This window comes from Meles meles, chromosome 5 (genome assembly GCF_922984935.1).
Source record: "Meles meles chromosome 5, mMelMel3.1 paternal haplotype, whole genome shotgun sequence".
NCBI lineage: Eukaryota > Metazoa > Chordata > Mammalia > Carnivora > Mustelidae > Meles > Meles meles.
In genome coordinates, this window is record NC_060070.1 from 40,654,574 (window position 1) to 40,678,659 (window position 24,086).

The 24,086-nt window shown below is 38.0% G+C and overlaps 1 pseudogene; it reads right to left on the minus strand.

Annotated features, from left to right (window-relative positions):
* Positions 1–440: 440 nt before the first annotated feature.
* LOC123942117 overlaps positions 441–24,086 on the minus strand; it is a 163,938-nt pseudogene continuing 140,292 nt past the window's right edge.

Here is a 24,086-nt window from a genome sequence, read left to right on the forward strand (position 1 = left end):
GGCTACACTCAATCACATGACCTTTGCTCTATAAAAAGTTAGTCTGTGAGGCTGGGGGTGGTCGCCACCTAGAGGCGGCCCCAACCAGTCGGTTTGATTATCGATGCTTGGCGTGAAATAAAGCTTTGCTTGACCTTCGCTTTGTATCAGTCTGGCTCCTTTGATTACGGACCTAACAATCAGCTCACTGTTTAGGGGAGAAGGAAAGATCAGCTTTGAGGGGGAAACAAACTTATCTTTTCCCTATGAAACTCATTCTAGAATGGCTAGCTCAAGGCACCCTAGTGTACTGTGACCCTTTCTAACCTGTGTTCCCTAATTTTGTTCAATGTATGAAATTGGTTTTTGCTACCCCTGTAGATATATTTTTACTACAATGACTACCAGACAGGACATTTTGGTGAGCTGATCGTGTGATCTGTTAAGAGCAGAACTACAACTCACTGTGAGTAAGGTAAGAGGTGGCTCGTCTTTGCCCAAGGAAGATCTCGCATTGACTGGAACCAGGTAAGAAGTTGGTCGCTGGAGTGCAAGAGAATGCTATCAGGACAGTGAATGGTGCCAAGGGCTAAGGAGCAAGGGGACAGGGGGATAATGTGCATTCACAAGAGCCAGGGGGCTGTAACCTCTCCAAGGGTGGTTTCAGTTAATCTTTCTAACACCCCTAGGAGGGAGGTCCTACTCTTCTTCCCCATTTTACAGATGCAGAACCTGATGATTAGAGTCATTACGTATTTGGGCCCAAGGTCATGGAGCCAGTATCCTGTCTGCCCTCCCTCTGGCTCCCAGCTACATGCCCCACTACTTCTCAATCCCTGGGGTGCTATTATGGACACACGGCAGTGATTGTGTTGGAATTATTGCTGAATTGCTTAGTTTTGTTCTGAGCTTTTCAATTCCTTCAAGTACACTACTAAAATTTCTAATATCCCAAAGTGTGCTAAGAACACAGAAAGGATGATAAGCACTGGGCTAGGTTTTAATGCTAAGTTTCTACTCAGGTATTCTGCCCCTGTGCCTTGCCTTTAGAAACCACATTGCAAAGCTTTGGCCTCCTTTGATCCTGTCTCCCACTAAAATGAGTTTCTCTAGAGCAGGTTTAAAGCTCATATTTGTATTCTACCTTGAATGCCTACAGTGACCCAGAGTCTCATTTCCCATCTTCCCCTTTGGAATTCTCCCTGTGGCTTCTGTTTCCTGCTTTCTCAGTCTGAATTCTTAATTGGCCTTATCTCCCCCTCATCACCTCTGGCCCTGCTTGTAACCAGTCCCTCAGGAAGAGCCTCATTGTTAATAGCGCAGGGAGTGCTCCCTTTCCATTTGCTGGAATAACCTGGGGACTGTAAACCTGCGCGCCAGGAATCAATTGAACCCTTACAGCTTAGCACTTTTGCAGCTTTTCGACCCCCCGCCTGTTTTTCCAATATCATCTTATCAGTTCCCTTCTGATCCAATCCATTACATGAAACTGAAGTATACTTCATTTATTAGCTGCTCTTTTAAAATTCTGTTAAGACTTGGGGAACGGAAAAAGGCGAAATGATAAATGCTCAAAAATGGAAATTTTGGTCATTTTGGGAAAGGGGTGTTGAAGCCTAGGTACTTGAGGGGTTTCATTATATACTTCAAAGTAAAATTAACACTATTTCTGGGTTTTATTCATGCCTTTTGAAATACATATCCATGCTGGCAGCATCCCGTCTCTTACTCTTAGTAACCTCGTATTTAAGACTGATTGATCCTCTTATCTTTCACTAAGACTTCTTGGCCTTTGAAGAGCATTTCCTGTGTCATTAAGATTTTCATTTCCAGTTCTTGAAATAGACAACAAACACCACTTTTCTAGTTTTATGGGACAGTTGGGCCCTTGTCATTAGCAAACACTTCAGGTTTCTGAACTGACATTTTGTTCAAGAGGATATCAGCGGAGCTAATTATGCTGTATCTTTTTGCCATAGAGCAGTTGGCCTTGGTAGAGTGGCTCCTGTATTCAGAACTTTGCAAGTTGGGTTAGGTTGTTCTCAGGACAAAGCAATCCCTCTGATACCATATCAAGAGTCCATGGTATTGCTGCCTTGGCGTCTATTTTGTGTGACCAAGTGACATGTGGGGGCCTTAAACTGATACTAGCCCCCCTCGTGCAAGCCCTAGATAAGAGCCCACAGAGTCACAAATAAAAATTCCTGATATCAGTTCCCCAATAGCACTTGTGATCAGCAATCTCCACCCCCCCACACACCTCTCAGAGCCCTTCTCTTATGCACCCTTTAGATAAGAACCCCATTGGGTTTACCAACACCCTGTTTTTTAGGCTTAAATTGACCAGTGAAGGCTTAGCCCAGAAACTCCAAAGCATTCCACCCATGGACTTTAATAAAGGCATATCTCTCTGTCTCTGCCTGTACTCTGCCTTGACTTCCCCATGTGGTCCCTCAAGGCATACCACATACGTCTCCCAGGTCCTGTAAGTAATAAAGTTCTCTATTTCAACTTCTCTTTTGATATTTTGTTGAACTACGTCCAACCATCCAGCACCCTATGCTCCACTTAATAAATGTTAATTTAACAAAGTCGTAACATACAGTGACATAATTAGAATAACCAAGGTCTCTAGGACACTTCTGTGTCTTTATCAAAAATGACCCCAGAATTTATCTGCATAGACAATATGAAGAGAGATAAAGACAAGGTAAAATGTGTGGGTTTTTCCAGGTATCTCCCTATTAACTTCAATAAGAGGTGGAAAAGAAAAAATTGTATTCTCAGAAGAAACGTTTTGTTTTGTTTTGTTTTGTTTTGTTTTGTTTTTCTCATACACCTAAGTATTTGGTTTCAAAAAACAGCATGCAAAGAAAAACAAACAAACAAAAATAAAACCCAGCATGCCAGTTCTAGGAACTTTCTCTGAAGCAAAAGAATGGGGACACTTTGTTTTAGGGGATTATTTGTCTTAATTTTGAAATCCACCTTGCACATCATTGCTGGGGATTTAGAGAATGCTAAGCCCTTCCAAGCCCCTCCAATTCTTGACCCAGAAGACATACAAGATTTCTTTATGCTGTCGTTAATGTCATAACCTATGTGTTGAAAGCATTCCTGACACTTCTTCTAAAAGTTAATCACAAAATCCTAGTTCCTCTAGCAAAGCATTAACTGAGACCTCAAACATTTGGCTATCAGGCACCAGCTGCATTTCTGATGTGCCCTCTTGCTGAACCTCCCCCATATATCTTAAAAACGAAGCCTCCAGCATCTTAATCCTAACTTCATGTCGCCATTCAAAAGATTACCAGGTCCAGATTTTCTTCATAATCTTCAAACACAAAAGTGGGTATTTTCTACCTAAGCTGGAGATAGGGAGAGAAAAACAAAGCTCTCCCTCTGTTCACAGCTCACACTAATCAAGGTTTCAATCATCTTCAGGCAACTTGCTGGACAAAACCAACCAGATCTTTCATTTCTTTATCTACCATGACCTCAAGATGGCACAAACCAGAGTGCCATGGATTGTTTTCCTTATGATTCATGGAATCTTTCCTCTTCCTCTTATGTTCACAGTATTCTCCTGTTAACTGAATGGCAGCCCATACCTGATAAGTAGGTGTCAGCATTCCTAAGAAAGAAAGAATAAGAAAAACCTCTGGTCTGAAAAACAAAAACAATAGACATTTTTAAATATTAAATTCTTGTGCTAAAACAAATATACAAAGTTCACTCAAGGTATGATCCTTTTCTTCCCAGGACTTCTATTTCTGATGTGATATTTTTTTTCAATATTTTCATTTTCAACAAATGTTACCTCAGCCGATCAGGAAAAGGTAAAACCCAGAACTTCCAACGGGAATTCATTACAGATTCACTTTTCATTATGTCTTTAAATTGATATGTGGTAGATATATTTATGGCTGTGATGATTTCTGTAAAGACAGCAGCAGTATAACTGACCTAAGAATGTAAAAGAAGAAAAAATAGTCTGTGATTAAATTCACATTCCATAACTTTCCACCCAGCCATGGGCTAAGAGAAAAAGTGGTTTTCAGTTGTGGTGAAAGAAGTCCAGAGACAGGAGGCAGGCAGGGGTGGGCACTTTTATGTGCTTAAAGTTAGGTCAGAATTTAACTGCAAGCTATCTGGCAAAACCAACAGATGTATGAACAACCACTTTTTCCCAGCTGCTTCAATCTATACTCACAATTGGCCATGTATCCCTCATGTAGATGCAGTAATTTTCTTTAGAATTTTAGTTAAATATGGCCTGCTAAGAATTTTTAAGAGTTATTTTGGACACTCATTATAATGCTGGGGCTCATTCAGGGGCCACCAGCTCCACATTTCCACTTGTACTGGTTTTTCTTCATCGACCAAGGAGAGCACAGTGAAGTTCACCCATCAGATAATGTGGCACATTTAGGTTGTGTGCCAGTAAATTTGCACCTATTTAATTATGATACATATATAACACACCATGTCCTGTTGATATCATCTTTCTTGGTTTTGACCCAAAAAATAAATAAATAAATACATTCAGAAAAAGCCAAAGTATCTATAATTTTTGGCATTTTAAAATATTTGTTCTCGGGGCGCCTGGGTGGCTCAGTGGGTTAAGCTGCTGCCTTCGGCTCAGGTCATGATCTCAGGGTCCTGGGATCGAGTCCCGCATCGGACTCTCTGCTCAGCAGGGAGCCTGCTTCCCCCCTCCTCTCTGCCTGCCTCTCTGCCTACTTGTGATCTCTCTCTCTCTCTCTCTGTCAAAAAATAAAATCTTTAAAAAATATATATATAAATATTTGTTCTCATTGACAATTCTTTCACAAAACAAATGGTATCATTTCAAAAGAAAGCTTTATTTGTTAGCATATATCCAGTTGTCCTTGCAGAAGAAGATCTTGCTACCATTCAGTAACTGTTCTGGGACAATGGTTTTTCATGAGCTCCAGGAAAAAGGTAACACTGTTATCCTTTTCTCTTATTATTTCAAGATTTACATGGAATATTTTACTTGAACGTTTTATCCCCTTAAGATTCCTTTCTCACTTGTTCCTTCATTACTTAGCGATTCTCTATTTTGCAAGGAAGCATTTGCCAGATTTTCGTAGTTAGTATTCAGATACTCTGATCACAAAAGAGCATAGTAAATGTTATCTCATATTAAACCATTTGGATTTATATCTGGTAATATTATTCCTACTCATCATTTTATTTCTATAGTCCTATGCATATAGTCCTATGCATATAATATCTATTCAAAATCATTTATGGATCAATTAATGGAAGCATGAAACCATGCAAGCCCATAATCCATCAAAATTTATTTTGACTTTTTTTATAGAATATGAACGAACCTCTTAGACTGTCACTATTTCTTTTCAAATAGCCTTTCACTTCCCCAGAGATCTATATACTAAAAGAACTATACACTAAATGTCATCAAAGAAAATATAGACTTTGGATTTAAATTCTAGCTTATCCATTTGCTGGTTGTATGACATTGGAAGTAAAAAATAGGTATAGTTATGTACCTATTTATAATATATTATGTAAATATATTATATTTACATAATAAGGGTGTTCTCAGAGTCAGAAATAATTTGCTTTAAATGTCTTCCACACAGCAGACATTTAGTATTTTTTTGCAATAAAAAATCTAAGAAACCCTTAGAACTTACTACACTCACCAACTAAGTTTATTGCTATCCTTTCTAGATCCCTAAATCAAGGTTTCTGAATCAAGGTAGCAGTCCAAGGGTTGGCCAGCAGCCTGCGTCATTACCAAGAGTGAGAAATAGCGAGATAATAATAAATAGTGATAACCAAACTATCTTATTAGATCTTCGCAGTGAGTTTGAATGTAAGACACCCAGAGATCAGATGTGGAGTGGAGCAAATGTAAATGAATGTGTGAAGAGCGGGTACTATGCAAAAGTCGTGGAAAAGCCAAAATAAGAGGAGAAGTCAGGAATGGGATAGAAACAGTTCACTTCAGTAAAAGAGCTAGAAAGAAGCGACTCTTGCAATAAAGGAGCAGTGGACAAACCCATTCCAAGACTGGCTCATGGTGGTGTTATTGCCCCTCTAGAACACGTTGGGTCTCCTAGACGTTCAGCTGTGAACAGCCCCTGTCAGTGTTTCTTTATTTTCCATAATATTTATCCTTTGTTAAAAAAAAAAAAAAAATGTCCTCCACAGCGTTTGTCTCTGTGTCTTGTGAACAATCTGAGCATCACTTATGTGGTATTGGAGATTGAGATTTGGGAGAAGCCAGGGGGAATGGATTGACACATGGTAGGTCACCTCATTTCTTTTTCAGCTCCTTTTTCTTTCCCTTTTTGTCTCCGTTCTTTCACCTCCATCACTCAATCGATCTTTGTGTTGAAAGGATCTTAAAGGTCACATAAGCTAATTATCCACAGTGACATTTGCTGTTCAGTTCCAACCATTAATCCTCCTTCCTAACTATACCTCAGTTTTCCCCTTTGGAAACTCTACCTTCCTCCTCTGAGAAGGATGGTGATTGTAATGCCCTCAAGATCCTCTCGAGATGCTGAAGGTGTCTCTAGAAAGTCCTCTACCAGCTTGTGCCTGTTCTCTTCCTTATTTAGCCAAGAAGTGAGTGCAAATTTTAAGTTCATTTAATATGATTCTCTCTTCAAAGACCTTACATCTTAGAGGGAGAGACTAAAGTTAGAGGAGTAATTGACATTCTTTCATTTTACCATTCCCCTCCACCATTCACTCTGTTTTAACTATACTCCCTCCTTCTACACATTTGGTAGTTGTTTTTCCATCTCTCTGCTGTACTTTTGCCCCAAAGCCTCACATGGCTCATTCCATCCAGGTTTCTAATACCTTCCACATTATTCTCTACCCTTTCTGTGTTGCTTTTCAGAACCTGTTTTGTTATTTTAGAACTTTACCTCTACTCCATGAGTTGTACATTTATTTATTAGTTTAGTATCTGGTTCCTCCACTAAAAAATAAGCTCCACAAAACAAGCCTTTATTCATTCTCTATATTATCCCAGTGACTGGCTCTTATAGATACTTAATAAATATTTAAATAAAGCAAACATTTATCCATTTCTGTGATGGTGTTCCTCCATTGTGGAGTGCTTATGCTAACTAGACCTTTTGACTGGACTTCATCTGTTTCAAACTTGGTCCATCAGTGTCTCTTAGCAATCCCTAGCTCTCACAACTATTTCCTTCTTGACTAAGTTACCTAAGATGTTTAATTTGGCTTTTAACAAATGAACTCCCATGTACACACTTCTTAATCAATGTTTGAATTTCTTGCAACACATAATTCCCTGAGTTGACACCAAAAGAAACTGGAAACTTACCAACCTACAACTTTCCATCTTAGAAAATCCTTTCCTTCTGTGATAGATCCTAGTTCAGCCCTCTGAGGCAAAAGTAAACCAATTTTATGCCTCTTCAACTAATAAAAGTAAATAAGATTAAAATAAGCAACAAGGAGATGGTATGAATGGTCAATATTACTAACCTGTGAGTAGTTATTTGCATCTCAAACAAGAAACTTATTAATCCAAAAGAATTTAGAGTTTCTGAATAACCACTGGATGAGAGGACAAGTTATTTAGCATATGTTCTTGTTCTGCTACTGCCCTATTCTATCTGCTGATTTTTCCCCAACAATTTGTATCCCATCTTCTCTCTCTGTGGGCCTCTGCTTTCAGTTCGTGTCATGATCTCAGGGTCCTGGGATCAGGGCCCGCATTGGGCTCTCTGCTTGGTGGGGAGACTGCTTCCCCCTCTCTCTCTGCCTGCCTCTCTGCCTACTTGTGATCTCTCTCTGTGTGTCAAATAAATAAATAAATTTTTTTTAAAAAGAAAACAAAAGAAAGACAAGAGAAAAAAAACTAAAGAAAAGAGGAAAAAAGACATATCAGATCAATGTAAACATTGTTTAGCAATTTCCATCCATACACCCCTCTCCACCTATTCCTCATCATGAGTCTGACAGATCACTGAGAAGAATGGCCAAAGTGAAGAACTAGGTTTTGTATCCTAAAACTGCATTTACTATTCTTATGTAGTGTGCACCTGGATTAGCTTTACAACTGTAATAAAATGGTTTTGAGAGCCTATGAGCATGTCACTGCTGTGACAACTTACTAACCTCGAAAGGTAAAGGAAAACAAAAAGGTCTACATTCCTAAGGCCAAAGTCATGAAAGAAAACTCTAATGGGGCATGAGAAGTAAATTGTCATCACAACTCCTCTTTCCTCTCAGAACCAAGCTTCACATTGCTTCACATACCCCTAGCCTTCGGTTATCTTTTACTTAAATTGCGCTCTACTACCCTGATTTCTAGCAGGCATAAGTATTTCTTGCTCCTACTATCTCCAGTCTTCTTATTTCTTTCAACAAAACTATACTAATATGAATTCTCCTATTCAACTGACCCTTAAAATTAATTTCATAGAATTATTAGCCAGCCCACTTAGTGACATAATTTTATTATTTTGCTAACAATAAAAAATGTGGAAAGCAGCAATATGCAGCTAAGGAATTGGGCAAAACTTGTAAAAAAATAAAACTTTCTTTCACATGAATATGTCTCTCTCATATCTATACTCTTTCTACTTCTATAGCTATGATATGGTTCTGGCTTTCATCACCTCTAAATTAGACAACTGCCAACTCTAACTTAGTCTCCTAAGTGCCTCTTACTTAGAACATCAATATCCTTCACTTCACCTCTTATAACATTAAGCAGTCTTTCTAAAATAGAAAGTGGAGAATACACATTCTATTCCAGGTACGCAGATATAAAATACTACATTTAAAAACACCTGAAAGCTGCTGAATAAGAATCTCATACTTAAGGATTTAGAAAAAGACACATCAAAACAAGTAAATTTTTAAAAATCAATTTAGAAGTTTTGCCATGGTTCATAGTAGACACAAATAAACAAATAAAACTGCATTATGCGAATGCCTTTACAGTTATTATAAGATAGCATGGTGTCTTGTATTCTACAGTCTTCAGTTTCAATATTCATATTTTCCACATTGTGATCCTACTTATGTTCACATATGATACAGTGAATTCTTAGAAAGTTCAGGTCAAAAATTGCTTCTTTTCCTACAAAATTCAACTCAGTACCTAGAAAATGGAAATAAAATATAAATTTTTATTTTAATTTTGCATTCTCATTTTGGAGCCTAAATTCTTTTTGGAGTGAAAGTAGCAACTCCCCTATCCACCAACACTGTAAACAGGATTTAGGTAAGGAGCTTGTAGTGGTCATCTTTTCTACCACATGATAGAAACCCCATCTGAAAATAAAGCCTTTAGCAAGGAAAGCAGAGCCTAGAGAGAGACAGAAACAGATTCTTGCTTAGATTATCAGAGTAGCAAAATCTAGTTGTGCTTGGAACCAACATATTATCTAAACAAGTTGGAAAAAATCATGCAATGCAATGTCTTTTAGCAGTATGAGTTCAGTTTTAACACCGCAACCTGAATACTTAGGACTAATACAGCAATCTGTGCTTTATAAAACATCACGGTGAGAAAGAAAGTCTAGAAAAAGAATGAGTGGTCTTCCTCCTACAGAAGATATACCCACTAATATTGAGGATCTGCCAGGCTCTCTTTGTGGAAATTGTTAGAGAGTCCAGTGATTTCTTTGTCTAATTATTACACCTAACCCAATCCCTCTTCTGATAGAACTTTCCAGAGTCTGCTTCCATATCTTGATGAATGAGCTGTTTCGGGACCTCCTCCCAGTCACAGCAATTTTACCCAGAGTAGGTACTATATTCAAATTGACAAATCCAATTCTCTTCCCTGAAAAATTTGAAGTTCTCTAATCTCTGGTAACATCTAGACTGAAAGGATATAATTTGGTGTGCACATTTTTACACATGCTCATTAAAAAAAATCAAATAAACAAGGAAAATATGTGTTGCTGTTATAGTAGAGGATGAAGCTATTCAATATGCAATATTCAATATGCAACAAAAGATACAGAAAGATAATAACTCCCTTGGTCTCAGACTTGTTATCATTCTGTATGCTAGCTATAGTCCTCCTAATGTCTTGCTACATTCAATATATTCTCCCTTTGCAACTTGAGCTAGTTTGACTGTTTTTCAACTACTTGCAGCCAAACAATCTCTGTCTGAAAAATGACCCATCTAGTGTATGTGACTTATTTTGAGATCCTTTAAATAAAAGTTAATTCAATTCAAAATATAATAAAGTGTTTCCAACTTTTACATTCAACTCATGCTTTTAGTGACCTCATCTTTAAGATAAAATCTTTTATCTTTAAGATAAAAGCCACAAAGGCAAATTCTCTTGCCTATATTCACCTTTTTCAGGTTGTCCATCTTGAGTCCTTAGCTTTAGCTGCTTGGACATTGATGGAAACCATCAAATGATTCAATACATAGAGGGAAAATGAAAAAAACAGGTATAGGGACCATATTTTTAAAGCATAATCTCAGATGTACTTATGGGTACTTAACACCACAGTGATCCTTCTAAAGCCCTAAATCGATCAAGCCATTCCTGCTTCAAGTCCTCTTACAGTGTTCCATTTCCTTCCGTTTCCTTTGATATACAATGCAAACTTTTAGATGCTTAGTGTCTCCCTTCCTCTCCAACCCCATGTCCCCCCCACCCAGTTCTTCATGTACACCTTCTTAGTACTGATGAAAGTTTTTCAGCTTAGCACTGATGACAGTATACCAGATGTTAGAATAAAATCAACATATCCTTCTGGGGTTTAAGGGCATTGCCAAAAGCTACTCTTGCAAGCACAAAATGTATATGAAATATTCATGTTTGATTGCATAAATCTGTATATTCTGTTCAATAATATATACATAGTTGTCTTGAGATATATTTCCTTAGAACTAACAATCCGTGGTGAGTTTTAAGACTATCTCATTTGTTTCTCTATTCCGAATGTCTGTTAGAGTGCCCAGCACAGATTAGGTATTCAATAAATATTTGTCAAGTAAGTAAATTGTAAACTCCCATTAGATGAATAAAGTTGTATCTGTTCTGTGGTCTTGTATACCCTGCACAGAACTCTGTAGGACAGCCGAGGAGTGGGGCTCTCTGGTCATTCTAAACTGCTTGTCATTTCCTGACTTACTAACACATTCTTCAAGATACAATTAATTGTCATCTACTTGGAAGCTTTCCTCCACTACTCAAGGAAAGGTATCTCTGTGCTCTATAAGCACCTCTATTATCAAATTTAGTAGACCGTATTATGGTTATTTGTCTGCTTAACTGTCCTCCCTACAAGACTGGGAACTCCTGGAAGGGGGTATTCATGTTTTACTCCCTCAGTTGCACCAGCACCTGGCCCATAGTGGTCTTTAATGAACATTATGTTGAATGAATGAATGAGTGAATGATCCAGATAACCTGGAATAGATACATGGCTACCATCATTACAGGTCTGTGCAGGTCACCACTAAATGCAAAAATCAATATAGTGAGGAACTATAAAACCTAGGATATTCCTCTCACCAAAAGATTATCTGTTACTTTTCCCTTAGAAAAACTGAGAAAATGTTGAAGTTATGACCACAAATAATTTGAATGCAGAGACATTTCTTAATCACACCAAGAACTACTATACACTACTATTTCTTCCACCTAATGAACCTTACAACTAAGTAGTTATGAACTAAAAGAACAAAAACATCCTTCTTCCCAGATCCTTTCCTTCAGCCACATGTCCTATTACTCACAGAGACCCAGGTAACCCCTGACAGAATCTATACCAGATTATGAGGGTACTTCAAACGATTCTTAGCACAACTAAGCATTTAAATGTGTTAGACAATTAAACACTAATGAATTTGTCTGACAGCCCAAATATTTATCTTTTGCTTTAGAAATACCAAAGGGAGAAAACAGAAGTTTATGCAGTGTGGGTCATGGGCACATAGAATAAACAGCCAATCTCCAGTTCAGTGTGTACCCTTCTCAATGTTAGGAAACCCTTCCAACATCACTGTGTCCTTTCTAATCTATAACACTTTGGGGAATCTGAAAATTGTTTTGCTGCCAAAGCATAGAGGGGGAAGGAGAGGCAACATGCCAGCTCCTCTTAAAAGCAAGCACAAAAGTGCCATTCTCTCATCCAGCAAAACAATAAGATTAGCTCTTTTATCACTAATTTTTCACTCTCCTTGCCTACTTTGTAAACATGGCATGGATGACTTTGCTCCTTATCAGCTGCAAACTGAATCTGCCTTTGTTGAAGCACAGTCAATCAGCAGGCGTTCTGTGCATACACTCAGTGATATACCCAGCTGAAAAAAGACAGACTTTCATTTTCCCTGGCAATATCAGGAAAGGAAAAAAAAAAGGAAGGAAAAACAAAAAAGACTCTTCTGTACAGTATAACCTAGAGTTCATTTACTCTGCCAGACAGAATGAGATTAAAAACCAATGAAGGTCAAAGCTATTAACATGTGGATCAGAGGGCACTTTGCCTGTTAGGATCTAGTTAGACTGGGCCTTTGTAATTGCCCAGTTTGTTTCCAACATGTCATGTAAACACTAACATTAGCTAAAGCCTGGGTGGTCTCAGGCTCCACACAGGCAGCTCAAAGGCCAGCTTTATCTTTGATTAGCAGCAAAAACATGCAACTCCTTATATACCAATTTGAATAGTCAATGAACCCCTTCATTTTTGCTGGTCCCACTTAGTTGTGACATTTCCAAATGGACCATAATTTGATTTCCCTTTAGAACCCTTCTGCTGTATACTTTTTTTAAAGTATGCGATTGACAGCTTCTTTGCACAGTAGGCAACTTTAAGGACCAAAACATTAGACTTAACAAAGAATGCCCTTGATCATCAGGAGAGACTAAGGAAATCTGAATGCCAGTCCAGAAGTTAACTTTTTTTATTAAATTACTGTCAACACACGATGAAACAGCTTCTTCCTCAAGCTCTGGCAGTAACATCTTTCCTTTGTTCTTATGTTTCCCCAAAATTGTAGCTGAACTCTGAGAGCATTTTCTACACTAAATTTATCACTCTCTACATTTATTGCCCTTTGCTATTCCAAGCAAATAAGGCATGGAAAAGCTATACGTAACTTTGAATGTATGCCCAAACCCTTCAAAAACAGCTGAGCAATATTTATATTTTTATTAATATTGGTACATGTAAAGGAAGCTCTTCTACTTTTCATACCTTCATTTTCTCAGGAAGCTCTTCTACCTTCAATACCTTCATTTTCTTCTCTACACACACATAACTCAGTCCTCAAATCCCAAATCCCTTTGAACACTTCCCTGACTACATTGACTAGCTCCTGTCAGGAGCCTCCAATGTTATGAGTGCTTATTTATGAACTGGTATGGTTTGCTATTGTTTCTTGTATACTTATATCAGAGTCCTAAATTGTTATTTGTGGGGTTTTTTTGTTTTTTCATTTCTTTTTAAAGAGTTTATTTATTTATTTGAGAGAGAGATAGAGAGAGAGGATGAGCAGGGGGAGAAGTGGAGGGAGAGGAAGAACCAGGCTCCCCAATGATCCAGGAGCCCAGTGTGGGGCTCTATCACAGGACCCCAGGATCATGACCTGAGCTGAAGGTAGAAGTTTAACCATCTGAGCCACCCAGGCACCTCAAACGGTAATTATTTGTTACTTCCCATTTCTCCTGCTAGACTCAGAGCTTGTAAAGGACAAACTCTATGGTCCATCTTTCTATAACCAACATCCAGTGCTTAGGACTAACTTACTGAATGAATCAATCTTGAGAAGAGTAGAAACCATTTTGAAAAGAGTACTACTGCTTTACTCCCAATGGCACTGATATTATTTAAATTAAGCATACATGGATGTATGTATTGACTCTAAGAATGGTGTAACTATTCTTAATAAAATCTTACATATACCATCTCATTTGAGACTTAAAAAGATTCCACAGAGTCTACTTGCCTTCTTAGGTTATCTTTTTTAATTAGACAAATATTATTTCTTCATTGTTCTTACTACCTTGCTTTGGTTAGACTATTTAATTACAATGAGACAAACCCCCAATTAAGCTAGCTTTAAAAATCAGGACTCTCAAAAAATGCGGCCCACACTGAGGAAATCTGCTGTCAGGGATTTACCCTTCTGTTTCTGTCTTAATTTTTGCTTCTCAAGTAACTATTCCATTTTCTACTCCACATTTACATAGTATATCACTGCCACCTCAACATTGTATATTCAGCCCTTGAGTCTATATAATATTTCAGATACAGAACCCAGAGAAGTCGGAATTGTTCTCATCATGTCCCAATCCAATTTGGGGGACGGAAAAACTAGTTGCCCCCCTTTGATTTATATTTCTACTTCTAGTCCAATCATATATGGCCTAAGTCACAGGAAACATACACTACCCTTACCAAGGTTATGGGTGGCATATGTTCTCTGAAAAGGGAAAAGAAGAAAGAAAAAAAAAGTCATCTACATTACACATACTTCTGAACATTTCTACATTGCACAAGAAAATCTGAATTCATTGTTTTATTATGTGTTAATTCAACCAATTTTTATTGAGCATTGATGGTTCAAGATTCTAAGATGGATTTCCAGCATCAAAGGGACTTGCAGACTCAGTGCCAAAGAAATACACACTTCAATGGAAATTAGTTATTGAAAGAGGTAATTAAAATACATTGTGATGTGATAAAGAGTACTGCCAGTTTTTCAACAAACAGTGTTAGAACATTTGGATATTCATATGCAAAAGAATAAACTTCAACCTAAACCTCACATCCATACAAAAATTAACTCCAAATGGATCACAGGCCTAAATAGAAAATATAGGACTATAAAAGATTTAGATAAAAACATAGGAGAAAACCTTCATGACCTGGAGCTAGAAAAGAGGTCTTACATATAACACCAAAAGCATGATCCTAAAAGAAAAAAAAATTACAAATTGAACTTTTGCTCTGCAAAAGATACTCCTAGGAAAATGAATATATAAGTTATAGACTTGAGAACAAATATTTGCAAATTACATGTGTAATAAAGGATTTATATCCAGAATACAGAAATACTCTCAAAACTTGTTGGTAAAAATAAACAAATTCAATTTTTAAAAAAAGAAGGGCATGAGACTTAAATAGAAATGTCACTTAAGAGAATATATGGAGAAAAATAAGCACATGAAAATATCTTTAATGTAGTAGTCACTAAAGTTTGTTTGACATTAGACAATACATTAATATAAAGATAAAAAACACATCATTGTCTTGACTGGTGGAATTATTAATTTATTTATTTCAATACTTCTTCACAACAGAAAATCATACTAAACCAGGATTAAAAGAACAATCTGAGAGAGTGAGGCCAACATCATGATAGGTGCATCATGGTGAGTCATTCCTTTGTTCTCTCCCCTTTGATTTACAAATAATCAGATCCAAAACCAAAAAAGAAAAAAAAAAAAGCACCTCAACTCAGTATACCAGGACACCTGAGAGATCTAACCATCTGTGCCCTTGGGTAAATGGGACCGTGAAGGAGATGGGACAAAGCTTCTGGTTGCTAAGTAGGCTAGAACAGGTCCAGGAATAGAACAGCATGACCTTTGTAGCAAAGGAGGTGAAGGGTGAAGATGTGAGTGGGGGTTCTGTACAAACATGCTAGAGAGCTGTAGCTCTCTCTGAGGAGAGGCAGCAGTGAGTAGGGGAAGGAAAAGGAAAGGGAAATAAGTAGACAGAGAACTAAAGGAAAGATTCTCCTGGTATCTTCCAGGGATTCTGGCAAGAGGACTGCTCATGAACATCTGGAACCTGTACCATACTACCCTCACTCAAAGATCCCCCTACTAGGCTGTGAGCATGCCCAAAGCCCTAATTGCTAAATATATACACTTCCCACCACTCTGACACCATGTTTTTGACTCCAGCATGTTTTTTTTAATATGTACCTTCACAACCCTAGCAGCAGTCAGCTGTGATTAGAGAAACCAAAAACTTCTGGATCACCAGCACCACCTTCTGAAAAACAAAAGGAAGGCTCCTAATTATCCAGCTAACTATTAGAGTCAATATATAATAAGCAAAACCTTGCCTAAATAAGAAAAGTGTTCGATACTTCAAATGTGGCAGCAGATGCACTTTATCAAATGTCATGAAAAATCACAGTAATATGATATCACAGGGGAGGAGTCAAGAAGGCGGAGAAGTAGCAGGCCGAGACTACATCAGGTAGCAGGAGATCAGCTAGATAGCTTATCAAACCATTGCAAACACCTACAAATCCAACAGAAGATCGAAGAGAAGAAGAGCAACAATTCTAGAAACAGAAAATAGACCACTTTCTGAAAGGTAGGACCAGCAGAGAAGTGAATCCAAAGCGACGGGAAGACAGATGGGAAGATAGACGGCGGGTGGAGGGGCTAGCTCCTGGGAAGTGGCAGAACAACAGAGCACAAAATCAGGACTTTTAAAAGTCTGCTCCACCGAGGGACATCTCTCCAGAGGTTAAACAAGAGTGAAGCCCATGTGGGGTCAGCATGGCCCCAGTCCCACGGGGTCACAGAAGGATTGGGGGTATCTGAGTGTCACAGAGCTCACAGGTATTAGAGCGGGGAAGCTGGCTATAGAGACAGAGATGAGGAGTGAGCTTTCAACTCAGGGTTACCTTGAACTGTAATCTGTGACACAGGCCACTGCTCTGTGAGTGGGGTCCCCACAAGATCCAGGGAGACACCCCCTGGAAGAGTTCAGAGATCTGAGGGGTTCAGAGACTCCAGGAAGAGCTGTGGGCCAGAGACAGAGAGGCTTGGTCACAGGATGGGTGAGCTTGGAGCACAGCCAGAGGCCAGGCAGAGCAGAGTGATTGAGCACTTTTCTCTGAGGGCACACTGAGGAGTGGGGCCCTGAGCTCTTGGCTCCTCCAGGCCAGAGATTGGGAAGCTGCCATTTTCATTTCCATCCTTGGAACTCTACTACAGAAAGCGTTCAGGGAACAAAAGCTCCTGAAAGCGAACTCAAGCAAATTACATAATCTGGCCCCTGGTAAGGATGGTGCAATTCCACCTTGGGAAAAGACACGTGAGAATCCCTATAAGAGGCCCCTCCTCCAGAAGATCAACAAGAAATTCCGCCAAGACCAAGTTCACTTACCAAGGAGAACAGCGGAATTCCAAAGGAGGAGAAAGCAAAGCATGGAATTCATGGCTTTCTCCCCATGATTCTTTAGTCTTGCAGTTAATTAATTTTTTTTATTTTATTTTTTTTCTTCTACTAAAATTTTTTAACTTTTACCCTTTCCTTTTTAAACATTTTTTAACTAGTTTATCTTAACAATAGCTTTCATAAAAAAATAATAATCTTTTTTGAAACTTCATTATTATAGTCATTTTTATCCTTCATTGTATCTAACTTTATTTTTTGTACACACATAGAGTTTTTTCTTCTAAAAAATTTGGGGTACAACTTCTTCTAATAGATCAAAATATACCCTAAATCTAGCTCCGGGCTTGTTCTAGTCTCCAGCCTGAGCAAATTCTCTCCACTTCTTTTTCTTTATTCTTCCAACCCACTTACTTTATCAACTCCATTTTTAGAAATTAAAAAAATTTATTTTCACATTTATAGGCATATTCTATCCCTTCATTGTGTTTACCCTTATATATGTTTTTCATTCTTTAAAATTTTGGGAGATAGTTTCTTATAAGAGACCAAAATACTCCCAAAATTAAGTGGGTGGCCCTGTTCTAGTCATGAGTATAATATCTATATATTTTTTTCTTTATTTGTTTTCTTTTTTTAATTTTTTTTCTGAACTTCTTTTTATCCCCTTTCTACCCCCCCCCCCTCACGATGCCGGGTCTCTTCTGATCTGGTTAAAGCACATTTTCCTGGGGTCTTTGCAACCCTTTTAGTATTTTATTTGCTCCTTCATATATTCTTATCTGGACAAAATGACAAGGTGGAAAAACTCACCACAAAAAAAAGAACAAGAAGCAATACCAAAGGCTAGGGACCTAATCAATATGGACATTGGTAATATGTCAGATCTAGAGTTCAGAATGACAATTCTCAAGGTTCTAGCCAGGCTCAAAAAAAGCATGGAAGATATTAGAGAAACCTTCTCTGGAGAGATAAAAGCCCTTTCTGGAGAAATAAAAGAACTAAATTCTAACCAAGATGAAATCAAAAAAGCTATTAATGAGGTGCAACCAAAAATGGAGGCTCTTACTGCTAGGATAAATGAGGCAGAAGAAAGAATTAGTGATATAGAAGACCAAATGACAGAGATAAAGAAGCTGAGCAAAAGAGGGACAAACAGATACTGGACCATGAGGGGAGAATTCAAGACATAAGTGACACCATAAGATGAAACAACATTAGAATAATTGGGATTCCAGAAGAAGAAGAGAGAGAGAAGGGGAGCAGAAGGTATATCGGAAAGAATTATTGGAGAGAATTTCCCTAATATGGCAAAGGGAACAAGTATCAAAATCCAGGAGGTACAGAGAACCCCCCTCAAAATCAATAAGAATCGGTCCACACCCCATCACCTAATAGTAAAATTTACAAGTCTTAGCGAAAAAGAGAAAATCCTGAAAGCAGCCCGGAACAAGAAGTCTGTAACATACAATGGTAAAAATATTAGATTGGCAGCGGACTTATCCATAGAGACCTGGCAGGTCAGAAAGAACTGGCATGATATATTCAGAGCACTAAATGAGAAAAATATGCAGCCAAGTACACTATATCCAGCTAGGTTATCATTGAAAATAGAAGGAGAGAAAAAAATCTCCAGGACAAACAAACACTGAAAGAATTTGCAAACACCAAACCAACTCTACAGGAAATATTGAAAGGGGTCCTCTAAGCAAAGAGAGAGCCTAAAAGTAGTAGATCAGAAAGGTACAGAGACAATATACAGTAACAGTCATCTTACAGGCTAATAATGGCACTAAATTCATATCTCTCAATAGTTACCCTGAATGTAAATGGGATAAATGCCCCAATCAAAAGACACAGGGTATCAGAATGGATTAAAAAAAAACAAAACTCATCAATATCCTGCCTACAGGAAACTCATTTTAGACGCAAAGACACCTCCAGATTTAAAGTGAGGGGGTGGAAAAAAATTTACCATGCTAATGGGCATCAGAAGAAAGCTGGGGTGGCAATCCTTATATCAGATCAATTAGATTTTAAGCCAAAGACTATAATAAGAGATGAGGAAGGACACTATATCATACTCAAAGTGTCTGTCAAACAAGAAGATCTAACAATTTTAAAAAATCTATGCCCCTAATGTGGGAGCAGCCGACTATCTAAACCAATTAATAACAAAATCAAAGAAACACATTGACAATAATACAATAATAGTAGGGGACTTGAACACTCCCCTCACTGAAATGGACAGATCATCCAAGCAAAAGACCAACAAGGAAATAAAGGCCTTAAATGACACACTGGACCAGATAGACATCACAGATATATTCAGAACATTTCATCCCAAGCAATAGAATACACATTCTTCTCTAGTGCACATGGAACCTTCTCCAGAATAGATCATATCCTGGGTCATAAATCAGGTCTCAGCCAGTATCAAAAGATTGGGATCATTTCCCTGCATATTTTCAGACCACAAGGCTCTGAAGCTAGAACTCAATCACAAGAGGAAATTTGGAAAGAAGACAAATACATGGACATTAAACAGCATCCTTCAAGAATGAATGGGTCAACCAGGAAATTAGAGAAGAATTGAAAAAATTCATGGAAACAAATGATAATGAAAACACAGTGGTTCAAAATCTGTGGGACACTGCAAAGGCAGTCCTGAGAGGAAAATATATGGCAATAATAGCCTTTCTCAAGAAACAAGAAAGGTCTCAAGTACACAACCTAACCCTACACCTAAAGGAGCTGGAGGAAGAACAAGAAAGAAACCCTAAACCCAGCAGGAGAAGAGAAATCATAAAGATCAGAGCAGAAATCAATGAAATAGAAATACCCCCCTGCCAAAAAAAAAAAAAAAGAAAGAAAGAAAGAAAAAGAAAAAGAAAAAAAAAAATAGAACAAATCAATGAAACCAGGAGCTGGTTATTTGAAAGAATTAATAAGATTGATAAACCCCTGGCCAGACTTATCAAAAAGAAAAGAGAAAGGACCCAAATAAATAAAATCATGAATGAAAGAGGAGAGATCACAACCAACACCAAAGAAATACAAACAATTACAAGAACACACTATGAGCAACTCTATGCCAACAAATTTGGCAATCTGGAAGAAATGGATGCATTCCTAGAGACATATAAACTACCACAACTGAACCAGGAAGAAATAGAAAACCTGAACAGACCCATAACCAGTAAGGATATTGGAACAGTCATCAAAAATCTCCAAACAAACAAAAGCCCAGGGCCAGATGGTTTCCCAGGGGAATTCTACCAAATATTTAAAGAAGAACTAATTCCTATTGTCCTGAAACTGTTCCAAAAAATAGAAATGGAAGGAAAACTTCCAAACTCATTTTATGAGGCCAGCATCGCCTTGATCCAAAACCAGACAAGGATCCCATCAAGAAAGAGAATTACAGACCAATATCCTTGATGAAAACAGATGCGAAAATTCTCACCAAAATACTAGCCAATAGGATCCAACAGTACATTAAAAGGATTATTCACCAGGACCAAGTGGGATTTATTCCAGGCTGCAAGGTTGGTTCTACATCCACAAATCCATCATTGTGATGCAATATATTAATAAAAGAAAAAACAAGATATGATATTCTCAATAGATGCTGAAAAGCATTTGACAAAGTACAACATCCCTTCCTGATCAAAACTCCTCAAAGTGTAGGGATAGAGGGCATATACCTCAATATTATCCAGGCCATCTATGAAAAACCCACCGCAAATATCATTCTCAATGGAGAAAAACTGAAAGCTGTTCCACTAAGCTCAGGAACATGGCAGGGATGTCCATTATCATCACTGATATTCAACATAGTACTAGAAGTCCTAGCCTCAGCAATCAGACAACAAAAAGAAATTAAAGGCATCCAAATCAGCAAAGAAGAAGTCAAACTATCACTTTGCAGATGATATGATACTAGATGTGGAAAACCCAAAAGACTCCACTCCAAAACTGCTAGAACTTGTAGAGGAATTCAATAAAGTGTCAGGATATAAAATCAATGCACAGAAATCAGTTGCATTTCTGTACACCAACAACAAGACAGAAGAAAGAGAAATTAAGGAGTCAATCCCATTTACAATTGTGCCCAAAACCATAAGATACCTAGGAATAAACCTAACCAAAGAGGCTAAGAATCTATACTCAGAAAACTGTAAAGTACTCATGAAAGAAATTGAGGAAGACACAAAGAAATGGAAAAATGTTCCATGCCCCTGGATTGGAAGAACAAATATTGTGAAAATGTCTATGCTACCTAAAGCAATCTACACATTTAATGCAATCCCTATCAAAATCCCATCCATTTTTTTCAAAGAAATGGAGCAAATAATCCTAAAATTTATATGGAACCAGAAAAGACCTCGAATAGCCAAAGGAATATTGGAAAAGAAAGCCAAAGTGGGTGGCATCACAATTCCAGACTTCAAGCTCTATTACAAAGCTGTCATCATCAAGACAGCATGGTACTGGCACAAAACCAGACTCATAGATCAATGGAACAGAATAGAGAGCCCAGAAATAGACCCTCAACTCTGTGGTCAACTAATCTTCGACAAAACAGGAAAGAATGTCCAATGGAAAACAGTCTCTTCAATAAATGGTGCTGGGAAAATTGGACAGCCACATGCAGAAAAATGAAATTGGACCATTTCTTTACACCACACATGAAAATAGACTCAAGATGGATGACAGACCTCAATGTGAGAAAGGAATCCATCAAAATCCTTGAGGAGAACACAGGCAGCAACCTCTTCGACCTCAGCCACAGCAACGTCTTCCTAGGAACAATGGCAAAGGCAAGGGAAGCAAGGGAATAAATGAACTATTGGGATTTCATCAAGATCAAAAGCTTTTGCACAGCAAAGAAAACAGTTAACAAAAGCAAAAGACAACTGACAGAATGGGAGAAGATATTTGCAAATGACATATCAGATAAAGGGCTAGTATCCAAAATCCATAAAGAGCTTAGCAAACTCCACACCCAAAGAACAAATAATCCAATCAAGAAATGGGCAGAGGACATGAACAGACATTTCTGCAAAGAAGACATCCAGATGGCTAACAGACACATGAAAAAGTGCTCCACATCACTCGGCATCAGGGAAATACAAATCAAAACCACAATGAGACAGCACCTCACACCAGTCAGAATGGCTAAAATTAACAAGTCAGGAAATGACAGATGCCAGTGAGGATGTGGAGAAAGGAGGACCCTCCTCCACTGTTGGTGGGAATGCAAGCTGGTGCAACCACTCTGGAAAACAGCATGAAGTTTCCTCCAAATGTTGAAAATAGAACTACCCTATCACCCAGCAATTGCACTACTGGGTATTTACCCTAAAGATACAAATGTAGTGATCCGAAGGGGCACATGCACCCAAATGTTTATAGCAGCAATGTCTACAATAGCCAAACTATGGAAAGAACCTAGATGTCCATCAACAGATAAATGGATAAAGAAGAGGTGGTATATACATACAATGGAATACTATGCAGACATCAAAAGAAATGAAATCTTGCCATTTGTGACGATGTGGATGGAACTAGAGGGTATTATGCTTAGTGAAATAAGTCAATTGGAGAAAGACAACTATCATATGATCTCCCTGATATGAGGAAGTGGTGATGTAATGTGGGGTGTTTGGGAAGTAGGAAATGAATAAATGAAACAAGATGGGATCGGGAGAGAGAAAAACCATAAGAGACTCTCAATCTCACAAAACAAACTGAGGGTTGCTTGGGGGGAGAGGGATCGGGAGAGGGGGATGGGGTTATGGACATTGGGGAGGGTATGTGCTATGGTGAGTGCTGTGAAGTGTGTAAACCTGGCAATTCACAGACCTGTACCCCTGGGACTAATAATGCATTATATGTTTATAAAAAAATAAAAATAAAAGAAATATGATATCACAAAAAGTAACTGGAAATTTTCCAACTGGACTCAAAGACATAGAATATTGCAATCTCATAAAAAATTCAAAATAGCTGTTATGAAGAAATACAATGATCTAAAGAAAACTCAGAAAAGCAAACAATGATTTTAGGAATAGAATTATAAACAGAAGGCATACCTTACCAAAGAGATTGAAATCCTAAAAAAGAACAAATCTGAAATTCTGAAGTTGAAGAACCCAACGAATGAGATGAATAAAGCATTAGAATGCATTGTAAATAAAGCAGATCAGATGAAAGAAAGAATTAGTGAGCTGGAAGAGAGGAATCTAGAAATTATTCAGGTGGAAGTGTGGATAGAAAAAAGATTTTTAAAAATTGAAGAAACCCTGTGAAAGCTATGACTCCATTAGAAAAAACAACATAAGAATAATGGATACTTTAGGGACACCTGGGTGGCTCAGTGGGGTAAGCATCTGCTTCTGGCTCAGGTCATGATCCCAGGATCCTCGGATAGAGTCAGGCTTCTTGGTCAGCAGGGAGACTGTTACTCCCTCTGCCTGCCATTCCTCCTGTTTGTGCTCGCTTACTCTCTTTTTCTCTCTGACAAATAAATAAATAAAATCTTAAGAAAAAAAAATGGATATTCCAGAAGAAGAACAGGATAGAATTTATTCAAAGAAATAATAGCTGAAAACTTCCTAAACCTAGAGAAGGATCTAGATATACAAGACCATGAAGCTAATAGAACACTTTATTATCTCAATGTAAAAAGATGTTCTCTAAGACACATTATATTAAAACTGTCAACAGTCAATGATAAGGAATTTTAAAGATAGCCGGTGGGGGGGGGGGTCGGGGGGTGGAGACAGTAACCCACAAAGGTATACTCATGAGGCTATCAGATTTCTCAACAGAAACTCTACAGTATATGAGAGAATGAAAGGACATATTCAAAATATTAAAAATAAAAAAAAGTTAGCCAAGAATACTCTATCCATCACAGTTATCCTTCAG